Source organism: Orcinus orca, chromosome 6 (genome assembly GCF_937001465.1).
Source record: "Orcinus orca chromosome 6, mOrcOrc1.1, whole genome shotgun sequence".
NCBI classification, from domain to species: Eukaryota; Metazoa; Chordata; class Mammalia; order Artiodactyla; family Delphinidae; genus Orcinus; species Orcinus orca.
In genome coordinates, this window is record NC_064564.1 from 37,350,978 (window position 1) to 37,363,332 (window position 12,355).

Below are 12,355 nucleotides of genomic sequence, written 5' to 3' on the forward strand. Positions count from 1 at the left end.
GAAGACTTTGCTTCCTGTTACATGTTCTGCTACCCCCCATTTCCTTTTCCCTTCCTTCTTCCTTCTGCCTGTCCTGTGGAGGGGACACCAGGAGGTGCAGCATCTTTATGGCAACCACAGGCAACAACATGGATGGAAATCGACACCCTCAGGATTCACCCCACAGCAGCTGTGCCAGCTCAGGACTGCATCCCTGGACAGCATCCCTGGACTGCATCCCTGCTTTCTTTGCGAAAAATAAACCCCAGTGTGTTTAAGCCAACATCAGTTGGGCTTTCTGTTACTTTCAGCCCAGTTCTCAGTGATGTAGAACTTATACAGCCTAACTCCTTGAATGTTTTTCTCTCTTTGGGTGATACCTGAGGGTCAAGTGTTGGCATCAGGCCTGGGTGACCTGAGAGATAGTCTTCTTCACAGTGTTGCTGGGTGGAAACTACAGAGACAAGACAAACAAGAACTGTTGTATCTATGATCTGGGAGACTTCATCTGGGCAGGGGGAGCTGTGAGTTGGCATGCACGCACTGAGCCTACAGGATGAGTGTGGTGTAAAATGTTGGTGGGAAGCCAAGGTGCTCTGTGCTACTGTATCAAGATGACCCCACACACCCAACTCCCATCCTTGGTGGCCATGCATGTCCCATGTGGGTGAGGGGGCAAAGGAAGCTGTGCCCTTGAGTGGCTGCTGGGTCTGCTGATGAACTGAAAAGGCCATACCTGCTGTATTCCTGATTCTGTTTCCTCCCACAAAGCTGAGTGAACATGGTACAAGGTTGAAGTCTCTCTGTGTTTTGTGAGTCTGAATTGCCAACCCGGACCCATGACCACTTCTGGGCCAGACCAAGACCCTGCTGATTTCGTTAAGACTAATTAGCCACATCTTTCTCCCCCATTAACAATAATTATTTTATTAACCTTTTATGTAGTCTTTTGTATTGCCTCAAATATATTTTTTGGATGGGTTGGGGTGTAAATGATTTTAGTAAGTATAACTAAAAAAGGTTTTCTAAGAGTTGATGTGATGGTAAAGGGGCCATTCCACCTGTTGTGGGTGGGAAGGTGGCACTGAGAGGTGAAAGGGGCATGGCCCTGGAGGTCAGGGAGACTGGAAATGAAGTTCAGATGCTATCTTTACAGCTGCGAGGTCTTGGGAGATTTTTTTAGCCTTGTTGAGTCTCAGTTGCTGTATCCGTACATTGGGAATAAATCTCTGCATAGATGAAACGAAACAATATAGATAAAATTGTCAAACACAGTCCTGGTCCAGGCACAGACATAGGCTTCCCACCAATGTTAGCTCTCTCCTTTCTTTCAAGTCTATAATAATAATAATAACACCACCATCTGTGTCATGCTTTCCTCTTAGTGGAGTGGGGTTAAGTGCCTGGATTCTGGTGTCAGACTTCTGGGTTCGAATCCTTGGTCTGCTCTTTGTAGCTGAATAACTTTGGGCGAGATATTTAGCTTTTTGGTGGCTCATGTGCTTCATTTGTAAAATGGGGATGACAATAGTACCTACTTAAAGGGTTGTTGAGAAGGTTAGAGGAGTTGAGTAAAGTGTCTGGCACAATGCATAGCACATATTAAGAGTTCAGTAAGTGGTTACAAAAAAGAGAATGTTTACAAGAGCTCAGGTTTCGTCCCTTGTTTAGTACCACTTGCATGAAGCTGGCAGAGCTGGGGCTCAAAGCCTGGACCCTTGACATTGAGCTTGTTCTGTGCCTGGCACTGTGCTCAGCATGAGGCATATTGACCATGAATAAGACACAACTTCACCTTCTGTTTTCAAGGAGCTCAGGGTCTAGAGACAGTGGTGTTTAGGAAATGAGAATGTCATGGTTCGTAGTCCTTCACTACCTTAAACTGTTTGGATTTCCCTCTCCCTAGGAACAGGGAAGGTGCCCTGGAATCTGAATAGATGGTCACCATGACAAGATGGTGGATGCTAGAGGCAAATCCAGGAGATCCAGCTTGTTGTTTTTCCATCTCTGCTGCATCCGTGTGCGCTGGCGAGGTTCTTTCCCTCACAGATTTATGTAACTTATCATCACAGTCATGTCTGTGTGTTTTGCTGATGCCATTTAAATTCTGTTACTATTTAATACTAAGAACATCAAAAAAGAACATTTTGAGGGACTTGAAAAATCCAATTGGTCTCTTAGTAATTTGATTTGTAGGAAATTGGAGAAGATCGTATTCTGAATAGAGTGCTTTTAAATGAATCATCATGGCTTTCCTGCACAGGCACTAGATGGGCTCAGATGGGGAGCCCTGCTAAATCTCTCATTAGGTGGAGGATGCAGTCTGTGTTGGTTAGGAAAGGCTCAGCTCCATGTGGCAGAAAATCCAAAATAATAACAGCTTAAATAAGATGGAAGCTATTTGTCCCTTGTGAAAAAGAGCTCTGGAGGAGGCAGTTCGCGGCTGACAGGTGTCTTCGTGGAATCACAGGGAGCCAGACTCCTTCCATCTCCTCATTCTGCCACCCTTAGAACGTGGCTTCCTTCTGATGGACAAAGAAGCCATTCAGGCTCCACCATCACCACTTATGCCTGCATTCCAGGCACATGCAGGGGGGATGGATAAGAAGGGAGTGTACTCTTCTTTTAGGGCATTTCCCAAGAGTCATAAATTATACTTTTGCTCACACACTATTGGTCAGCACGTAGTGACATGGCCACATCTACCTGCCAGGAAGGCTGGGTGGCTTATAAACAACAGAATTTTATTTCTCATAGTCTTGGAGGCTGGAAGTCTGAGATGGGGTACAAGCATGGTCAGGTTCTGGTGGGGACCTTCTTCCAGGTTCCCAGCTTCCTGTTGTGTCCTCACATGCAGGAGAGCAGAGAGGGGAAGCAAGGTCTCTCATGACTCTTACAAGGGCAGTAATTCCATTAACAAGGGCTTCACCCGCATAACCTCATCTAATCCTAATTACTTTCCAAAGATTGTACCTCCTAATCCCATCACATGGAGAGGTAAGGTTTCAACATATACATTTTCAGAAGACACAAATATTCAGTCCATATCAGCTGGGAAATTTACTCTTTATTCCAGGTACCCAGGTACCCAGATAAAATAGGTGCTATGACTAGGGAACGAGGGGAGAATGGATTCTGGGGCTTAGCCAGCAGGCTTTGCAACAAATTTTTTTGGAGACCTGACAATACCTCTTTCTGCCAGCAAAGGTTTATTTGTTTGAGAGGAATAGCAGGGACCAGCAGCAGAGAAATCCCTCATGCAGATGGAACTGCAAAAAGGACACATGGGACTAGAAAAACAAAGAGACAGTTATGAAGTAGGGTGTAAGACAGAGTTGGAGAACCCTTGGAAATCATGGAGGGCTGCAGGTAACACATGAAGATGCCGAGGGCCAGAGGGGTGAGTTGGCTGGTGTGTTGGGGTCACTAAGTTCACACTCTAGCTCCACAATTCACTAGAAGGACTCATAGGACTTGGAAAAAACTATTATACTCATAGTTTCAGTCTATTACAGTGAAAGCATAAGCATACAGATTAAAGTCAGCAAAAGAAGAAAAATAGACTCAGGATGGAGTCCAGGAAAAACCAGGTGCGAGCTTTTAGTTGTTGTGTCCTTGTGTGGTCAATGGACAGGGCTTCATTTGCCTGGCTACAAGATGTGACAACATATACAAAGTTTTGCTAACCAGGGATACTCACCTGAGCCTGGGTGTCCAGGGCTTCTACTGGGGAGTTAGTCCCATAGGCAGGCAGTGCCCACATGGCTGACCCCAGTTATTCAGTCTCCAGCCCACTTCTCAGGTCAAACTGATAAAGAGTGGTGATGACCTCCCTCATAAATCACATTGTTAACAAAAACTCTCTGGTGTGGCTCCAGGCATTCAGAGACACTCGTATCAAGTAGGACTGTCCCATGACTCAGAGGCTATCGCCCAGGAGCTGGTCAAGGGCCAGTCTTGAAGACCTTTACAACGTGCAGGGTTTGGGCAGCCCAGGCATGCTGAGCTAACCCTTTACTGCACACTTGCCCGCAGTCATACGCCGATGGCAGAGGCAGGTCTAGAGTGCACATCTCCTGACCCGCATCCAGTACACAAACAGGGTTGAAAGCATGATCGGGACAATCTCCATTCAGATTGGCTCTGACACTTAGTGGCTGTTTGATTTACTCAGATTGCTTATCTGCAGACGTGAAGAGGAGAGAAACGCTACTCAGCATTTCTGTGAGGGCTAAATACATTCATTAACACAAGGTTCTCAGAACAGTGCCTGGCATATGATATGTGCTCAACAAGTGAAAGCTAGTATTGTTATTACCATTCACATCACGTTGCTATTCCTCAGTCTCTTCTTATGTATGCAGAAAGCCCCTGAGCTGGCTTAGAACCTGGCTGTTGACAAACACCTGCTTGGCCAAGGTAGGATCTCTTCCTGGAAGGTCAGCCACGGAACAGCAAGCTGCCCAGGACATTCTGGGCCCTCTGCATCACTGAAGACTGAAGTCTCATCCATACCTGGCATTGCCTATGTTGCAAAGATTCCCTCAACATTCACTCTAATCCTGTTTTCTATAAGGTAAAGCTGCTGTGTATACATTCTAAAAAATCTGTTTTTAAAGTGGGTGCTCCCTGATCTTTGCTCATTTTCAGAATCATCTCAGATAAACTTTTTCCTTCTGAGGTGATTCTCTGCAATGCTTCAATGTTCTCTGTGTTTCTGTAGAGAAAGCATGCCTGATTAGTTTCTGTTGTTTGGTCAAACTCAGCCCCAAAGACAGGAGCAAAGGGTTCTGGGATCCCTTCCCTTATTTGCCACTATCAGGCTTGCAATTCTGGGAAAGTCACTTCTCTGGGTTTCAGTTTGCTCATTCCTAAATTGAGGGGGAGGGGAGAGATGGATGCTAAGGGTCTTCGTCTTCTCTGCTCAGATGCTGAATGTGAACATGCTTAATCTGTCTTGGGCCATTTAGTCATCACAAGTATACATAAATCGTGTGTGTGTGCACGCGTGCACACACGTTCCTGGAAGACAGGGACACATCAGGGACTCAGCTAATGCTGTTTATTCCCCCATGTTCTCTGTTGCTGAGCAATCCTGAGTCACAGGCCTGTCAAAGGGGAGGCTGTTTGTGCTGGGGTAAGAAACTCTCAGCTGTGCTCCACCCCCTCTTTCCATGCTGTAAATGCCAATGCACTTGGAAGGGCTGGAGGAGAGAATCTCCAATTTTTTCAGAAGCTATGAAGTTGCCTTGGGACAAAGACCCTCAAGTTGGTGGGCACCCCCCTACAATCCTGACAATGAAAAGCTGCATTTTACCCAGGGCCATTAAGCTGGATTTGCAAAGATGTGTGCTGGCTGGTGTTTAAGAAGAGAAGGACCCCAGGAAGGAGAAGACAAGACTCCCATTGGTGCCTTCCCTCTCCCTCCCTCTCTCTCAAGGCCGTTCTTTTCAGAACCCAGGCCCCTCCCCCAGTGGCTTCCTAAATTCTAGAGGAAGTGCCACCCCTAGCAGGTACGGAGCGTGCCTGCATATGCCTTGGCACCCCTCACTGCCCTGCGCAGCAGGCACCTTGCTCACTTCATTTTCAAGAGATTTAAAACAGGAAACAGATGCTCCCCATGAAGCCTGAATAGCAGCATTTCTATCACTGGTTGTCATGACATGGGCTGACATGGGAGCAGCCTTGGCAACGGGGCTGACAGTTTGATGGGTTTAATTTCGGTGCAGATTTCTGCAAAGAGGCACCTGCTAGAAATGCACCCCTGGTGGCTGGGGAGGCTGAAGGGGAAACAGGCAGGCGGTGGGAATATAATGCTGCAGCCCATCTTGACAGCAGCAGCCCAGTGGGGCTGCCCATAAGGGCTTTGCCCAGCACCAGCACCGGCACCACTGATGGCTGATTTCGGGATCTCAGTGGACCTCATACTCACTCAGCATTCGCCCTGCTCACCACTCTCCCTCTGGAGGGGCCCATCTTTGGTCTCTGTCTGAGAAATGGAGGCAGACATCAAATAAATTACCCTGAGATGAGGCTGGTCAAGGCAGCAGAGGAATCTGCAATCCCTATTCTTGGTCCTTGGTGCCAATCACTCTAAAGCGGAGAGAGAAGACAAAGTAGCATCATTTCCTCTTCCATTCTTAACCCCACCTGATGTCCTAACATGAGGTACCAGTGCATGTGACAGCGGATTTATTGACAAGGAAAGCAAAACGAGGCAGGATTCCTTCCTCCCAGCTCCGTGCTTCTATTCCCTTGTACCCTCTCCCGCCAGGGTCTGTGAAGTCTAACTTGGCAACAGATGGAATCAACCAACCATCCGCTACCCTTCTCTCTTCCACACTCAGGCATCCTATTTTGTTCCCTCTGAGCCTTGAGGATTGGGAAGCCCATGAACTACCATCACATATTCATTACACCAACATTAGCTAGTCCTGTATGCTAGACACACCCTGCTACGTGCTGGAGCCACCAAGCTGAATGATGCATGCTTCCTGCCTTTCAGGATCTGAACATCTGGTAAGGAGGACTGACATGCAAAGAAGTACTCTTAGGAAATACAAATTAAAGACCAGTTTGTGATGCCATTTGACACACCCCAGATTGGTAACATCTAGAAAGTCTGAACATATTAAGTGCTGTTGAGGGTGTAAAGCAACTTCTCTCATACCCTGCTGCTGAGAGGGTAAATTAATACAAGTACTTGGAAAATCATTTCATATTATTTAATAAATGGGAAGATGAATATATGGTATGTCTGGGCAAGTCTATGGTTAAGTATGTACCCAGGAGAAATTCTTGTGCACATACTCACAGTAGCAATGTTTCAAACAGTAAAACACTGGAGAAATCCAAATGCCTATTAAGAGTAGAATGAATAAAACCATTTTGGAATATTATTCAGCAGTGAAAATTAATGAACCACTACTGCACACATCAGCATGCATGAGTGTTACTAACAAACTGTAGAACAAGAAAAGCAAGTCACAGAAGAATATATTGAACATGACTTTATATAAAGGTCAAACATGGACAGAACTAAGCTACATATATAATAAATATATTTTTTAAAACAGCAAGGGAATGATAACCACAAAACACAGGATAGTGCTTACCTCTGGAATGGGTGGGGTTCAGAGGGGCACAGTCATAAATGAGTTCATGGCCGAGCCTTTGCACAAGCCTACGTCTGGAATGTTCATGATATCCACATGGAGATTTCCCTCATTAAAAAAGAGTTTTATGCAGCTGCTTCCAACTAGCTATCTATTTTACATTTGGTAGTATGTATATGTCAATGATACTCTCTCACTTCATCCCAGCTTACCCTTCCCCCTCCCTGTGTCCTTAAGTCCATTCTCTACCTCTGCCCCTAGGTTCATGAGAACAATTTTTTTTTTAAGAGTCCATATATATGTGTTAGCATACAGTATTTGTTTTTCTCTTTCTGACTTACTTCACTCTGTAGGACAGACTCTAGGTCCATCCACCTCACTACAAATAACTCAATTTCATTTCTTTTTATGGCTGAGTAATATTCCATTGTATATATTGCCACATCTTCTTTATGCACTCATCTGTCGTTGGACACTTAGGTTGCTTCAATGTCCTGGCTATTGTAAATAGAGCTGCAGTGAACACTGTGATACATGACTTTTTTTGAATTATGGTTTTTCTCAGGGTATATGCTCAGTAGTGGGATTGCTGGGTCATATGGCAGTTCTATTTTTAGTTTTTTGAGGAACCTCCATACTGTTCTCCATAGTGGCTGTATCAATTTACATTCCCACCAACAGTGCAAGAGGGTTCACTTTTCTCCACACCCTCTCCAGCATTTATTGTTTGTAGATTTTTTGATGATGGCCATTCTGACTGGTGTGAGATAATATCTCATTGTAGTTTTGATTTGCATTTCTCTAATGATTAATGGTGTTGAACATTCTTTCATGTGTTTGTTGGCAATCTGTATATCTTCTTTGGAGAAATGTCTATTTAGGTTTTCTGCCCATTTTTGGATTGGGTTGTTTGTTGTTTTGAAATTGAGCTGCATGAACTGCTTGTAAATTTTGGAGATTAATCCTTTGTCAGTTGCTTCATTTGCAAATATTTTCTCCCATTCTGAGGGTTGACTTTTCATCTTGGTTATGGTTTCCTTTGCTGTGCAAAAGCATTTAAGTTTCATTAGGTCCCATTTGCTTATTTTTGTTTTTATTTCCATTACTCTAGGAGGTGGGTCAAAAAGGATCTTGCTGTGATATATGTCATAGAGTGTTCTGCCTATGTGTTCCTCTAAGAGTTTTATAGTGTTTGGCCTTACATTTAGGTCTTTAATTCATTTTGAGTTTATTTTTGTGTATGGTGTTAGGAAGTGCTCTAATTTCATTCCTTTACATGTAACTGTCCAGTTTTCCCAGCACCACTTATTGAAGAGGCTGTCTTTTCTCCATTGTATATTCCTGCCTCCTTTATCAAAAATAAGGTGACCATATGTGCGTGGGTTTATCTCTGGGCTTTCTATCCTGTTCCATTGACCTATATTTCTGTTTTTGTGGCAGTACCATACTGTCTTGATTACTGTAGCTTTGTAGTACAGTCTGAAGTCCGGGAGCCTGATTCCTCCAGCTCCGTTTTTCTTTCTCAAGATTACTTTGGCTAATCAGGGTCTTTTGTGTTTCCATACAAATTGTGAAATTTTTTGTTCTAGTTCTGTGAAAGATGCCATGGTAATTTGATAGGGATTGCATTGAATCTGTAGATTGCTTTGGATAGTAGAGTCATTTTCACAATGTTGACTCTTCCAATCCAAGAACATGGTATATCTCTCCATCTGTTTGTATCATGTTTAATTTCTTTCATCAGTGTCTTATAGTTTTGTACATACAGGTCTTTTGTCTCCTTAGGTAGGTTTATTCCTAGGTATTTTACTCTTTTTGTTGCAATGCTAAGTGGGAGTGTTTCCTTAATTTCACTTTCAGATTTTTCATCATTAGTGTATAGGAATGCAAGAGATTTCTGTGCATTAATTTTGTATCCTGCTACTTTACCAAATTCATTGATTAGCTCTAGTAGCTTTCTGGTACCATCTTTAGGATTCTCTATGTATAGTATCATGTCATCTGCAAACAGTGACAGCTTTACTTCTTCTTTTCCAATTTGGATTCCTTTTATTTCTTTTTCGTCTCTGATTGCTATGGCTAGAACTTCCAAAACAATGTTGAATAATAGTGATGAGTGTGGGCAACCTTGTCTTGTTCCTAATCTTAGTGGAAATGGTTTCATTTTTTTCACCATTGAGGATGATGTTGGCTGTGGGTTTGTCATATATGGGCTTTATTATGTTGAGGTAAGTTCCCTTGATGCCTACTTCTGGAGGGTTTTTATCATAAATGGGTGTTGAATTTTGTTGAAAGATTTTTCTGCTACTATTGAGATGATCATATGGTTTTTTTCCTTCAATTTGTTAATATGGTGTATCACGTTGATTGATTTGCATATATTGAAGAATCCTTGCATTCCTGGAATAAACCCCTCTTGATCATGGTGTATGATCCTTTTAATATGCTGTTGGATTCCGTTTGCTGGTATTTTGTTGAGGACTTTTGCATCTATGTTCATCAGTGATATTGGCTTGTAGTTTTCTTTCTTTGTAACATCCTTGTCTGATTTTGGTATCAAGGTGATGGTGGCCTCTTAGAATGAGTTTGGGAGTGTTCCTCCCTCTGCTATATTTTGGAAGAGTTTGAGAAGGGTAGGTGTTAGCTCTTCTCTAAATGTTTGATAGAATTCGCCTGTGAAGCCATCTGGTCCTGGGCTTTTGTTTGTTGGAAGATTTTTAATCACAATTTCAACTTCAGTGCTTGTGATTGGTCTGTTCATATTTTCTATTTCTGCCTGATTCAGTCTTGGCAGGTTGTGCATTTCTAAGAATTTGTCCATTTTTCCAGGTTGTCCATTTTATTGGCATAGATTTGCTTGTAGTAATCTCTCGTGATCTTTTGTATTTCTGCAGTGTCAGTTGTTACTTCTTTTTTATTTCTAATTCTATTGATTTGAGTGTTCTCCCTTTTCTTGATGAGTCTGGCTAATGGTTTATCAATTTTGTTTATCTTCTCAATGAACCAGCTTTTAGTTTTACTGATGTTTGCTATTGTTTCCTTCATTTCTTTTTCATTTATTTCTGATCTGATCTTTATGATTTCTTTCCTACTGCTAAATTTGTTTTTTTTTTTGTTTGTTTTTCTTTCTCTAATTGCTTTAGGTATAAGGTTAGGTTGTTTATTTGAGATGTTTCTTGTTTCTTAAGGTAGGATTTTATCTCTATAAACTTCCATCTGAGAACTGCTTTTGCTGCATCCCATAGGTTGTGGGTTGCCGTATTTTCATTGTCATTTGTTTCTAGGTATTTTTTGATTTCCTCTTTCTTAGGTATTTTTTGATTTCCTCTTACTTAATAACCAAGACATCATCTTCAGTGATGTCTTGGTTATTAAGTAGTGTATTGTTTAGTTCCATGTGTTTGTATTTTTTACAGATATTTTCCTGTAATTGATATCTAGTCTCATTGCGTTCTTGTCGGAAAAGACACTTGATACGATTTCAATTTTCTTAAATGTACCAAGGCTTGATTTGTGACCCAAGGTATGATCTATCCTAGAGAATGTTTCATGAGCACTTGAGAAGAAAGTGTATTCTGTTGTTTTGGGATGGAATGTCCTATAAATATCAATTAAGTCCATGTTGTTTAATGTATCATTTAAAGCTTGTGTTTCCTTATTTATTTTCATTTTGTATAATCTGTCCATTGGTGAAAGTGGGGTGTTAAAGTCCCCTACTATGATTGCATTACTGTCAATTTCCCCATTTATAGCTGTTAGTATTTGCCTTATGTATTGATGTGCTCCTATGTTGGGTGCATAAATATTTACAATTGTTATATCTTCTTCTTGATTGATCCCTTGATCATTATGTGGTGTCCTTCTTTGTCTCTTCTAATATTCTTTATTTTAAAGTCTGTTTTGTCTGATATGAGAATTGCTACTCCAGCTTTCTTTTGATTTCCACTTGCATGGAATATCTTTTTCCACTCCCTCACTTTCAGTCTGTATGTGTCCCTACATCTGAAGTGGGTCTCTTGTAGACAGCATACATATGGGTCATTTTTTTTGTATCCATTCAGCCAGTCTATATCTTTTGGTTGGAGCATTTAATCCATTTACATTTAAGGTAATTATTGATATGTATGTTCCTATTACCATTTTCTTAATTGCTTTGGGTTTGTTATTGTAGGTCTTTTCTTTCTCTTGTGTTTCCTGCCTAGAGAATTTCCTTAAGCATTTGTTGTAAAGCTGGTTTGGTGGTGCTGAATTCTCTTAGCTTTTGCTTGTCTGTAGAGGTTTTAATTTCTCCATTGAATCTTAATGAGATTCTTGCTGGGTAGAGTAATCTTGCTTGTAGTTTTTTCCCTTTCATCACTTTAAATATGTCCTGTCACTTCCCTCTGGCTTGCAGAGTTTCTGCTGAAAGATCAGCTGTTAACCTTATGGGGATTCCCTTGTATGTTATTTTTCCCTTGCTGCTTTTAGTATTTTTCTTTGTATTTAATTTTTGATAGTTTGATTAATATGTGTCTTGGGGTGTTTCTCCTTGGATATATCCTGTATTGGACTCTTTGTGCTTCCTGGACTTGATTAACTATTTCCTTTCCCATATTAGGGAAGTTTTCAACTATAATCTCTTCAAATATTGTCTCAGTCCCTTTCTTTTTCTTTTCTTCTTTCTCTTCTTCCTCTGGGACCCCTATAATTCAAATGTTGGTGCATTTAATGTTGTCCCAGAGGTCTCTGAGACTGTCCTCAATTCTTTTCATTCTTTTTACTTTATTCTGCTCTACAGTAGTTATTTCCACTATTTTATCTTCCAGGTCACTTATCCGTTCTTCTGCCTCAGTTATTCTGCTATTGATTCCTTTTAGAGATTTTTTAATTTCATTTATTGTGTTGTTCATCATTGTTTGTTTGCTCTTTAGTTCTTCTTGGTCCTTGTTAAACGTTTCTTGTATTTTCTCCATTCTATTTTCAAGATTTTGGATCATCTTTACTATCATTTCTCTGAATTCTTTTTCAGGTAGACTGCCTATTTCCTCTTCATTTGTTTGGTCTGGTGGGTTTTTACCTTGCTTCTTCATCTGCTGTGTTTTTCTCTGTCTTCTCATTTTGCTTGATTTACTGTGTTTGGGGTCTACTTTTTACAGGCTGCAGGTTCGTAGTTCCTGTTTTTTTTTTTTTTTGCGGTACGTGGGCCTCTCACTGTTGTGGCCTCTCCTGCTGTGGAGCACAGGCTCCGGACACGCAGGTTCAGCGGCCATGGCTCAGGGGCC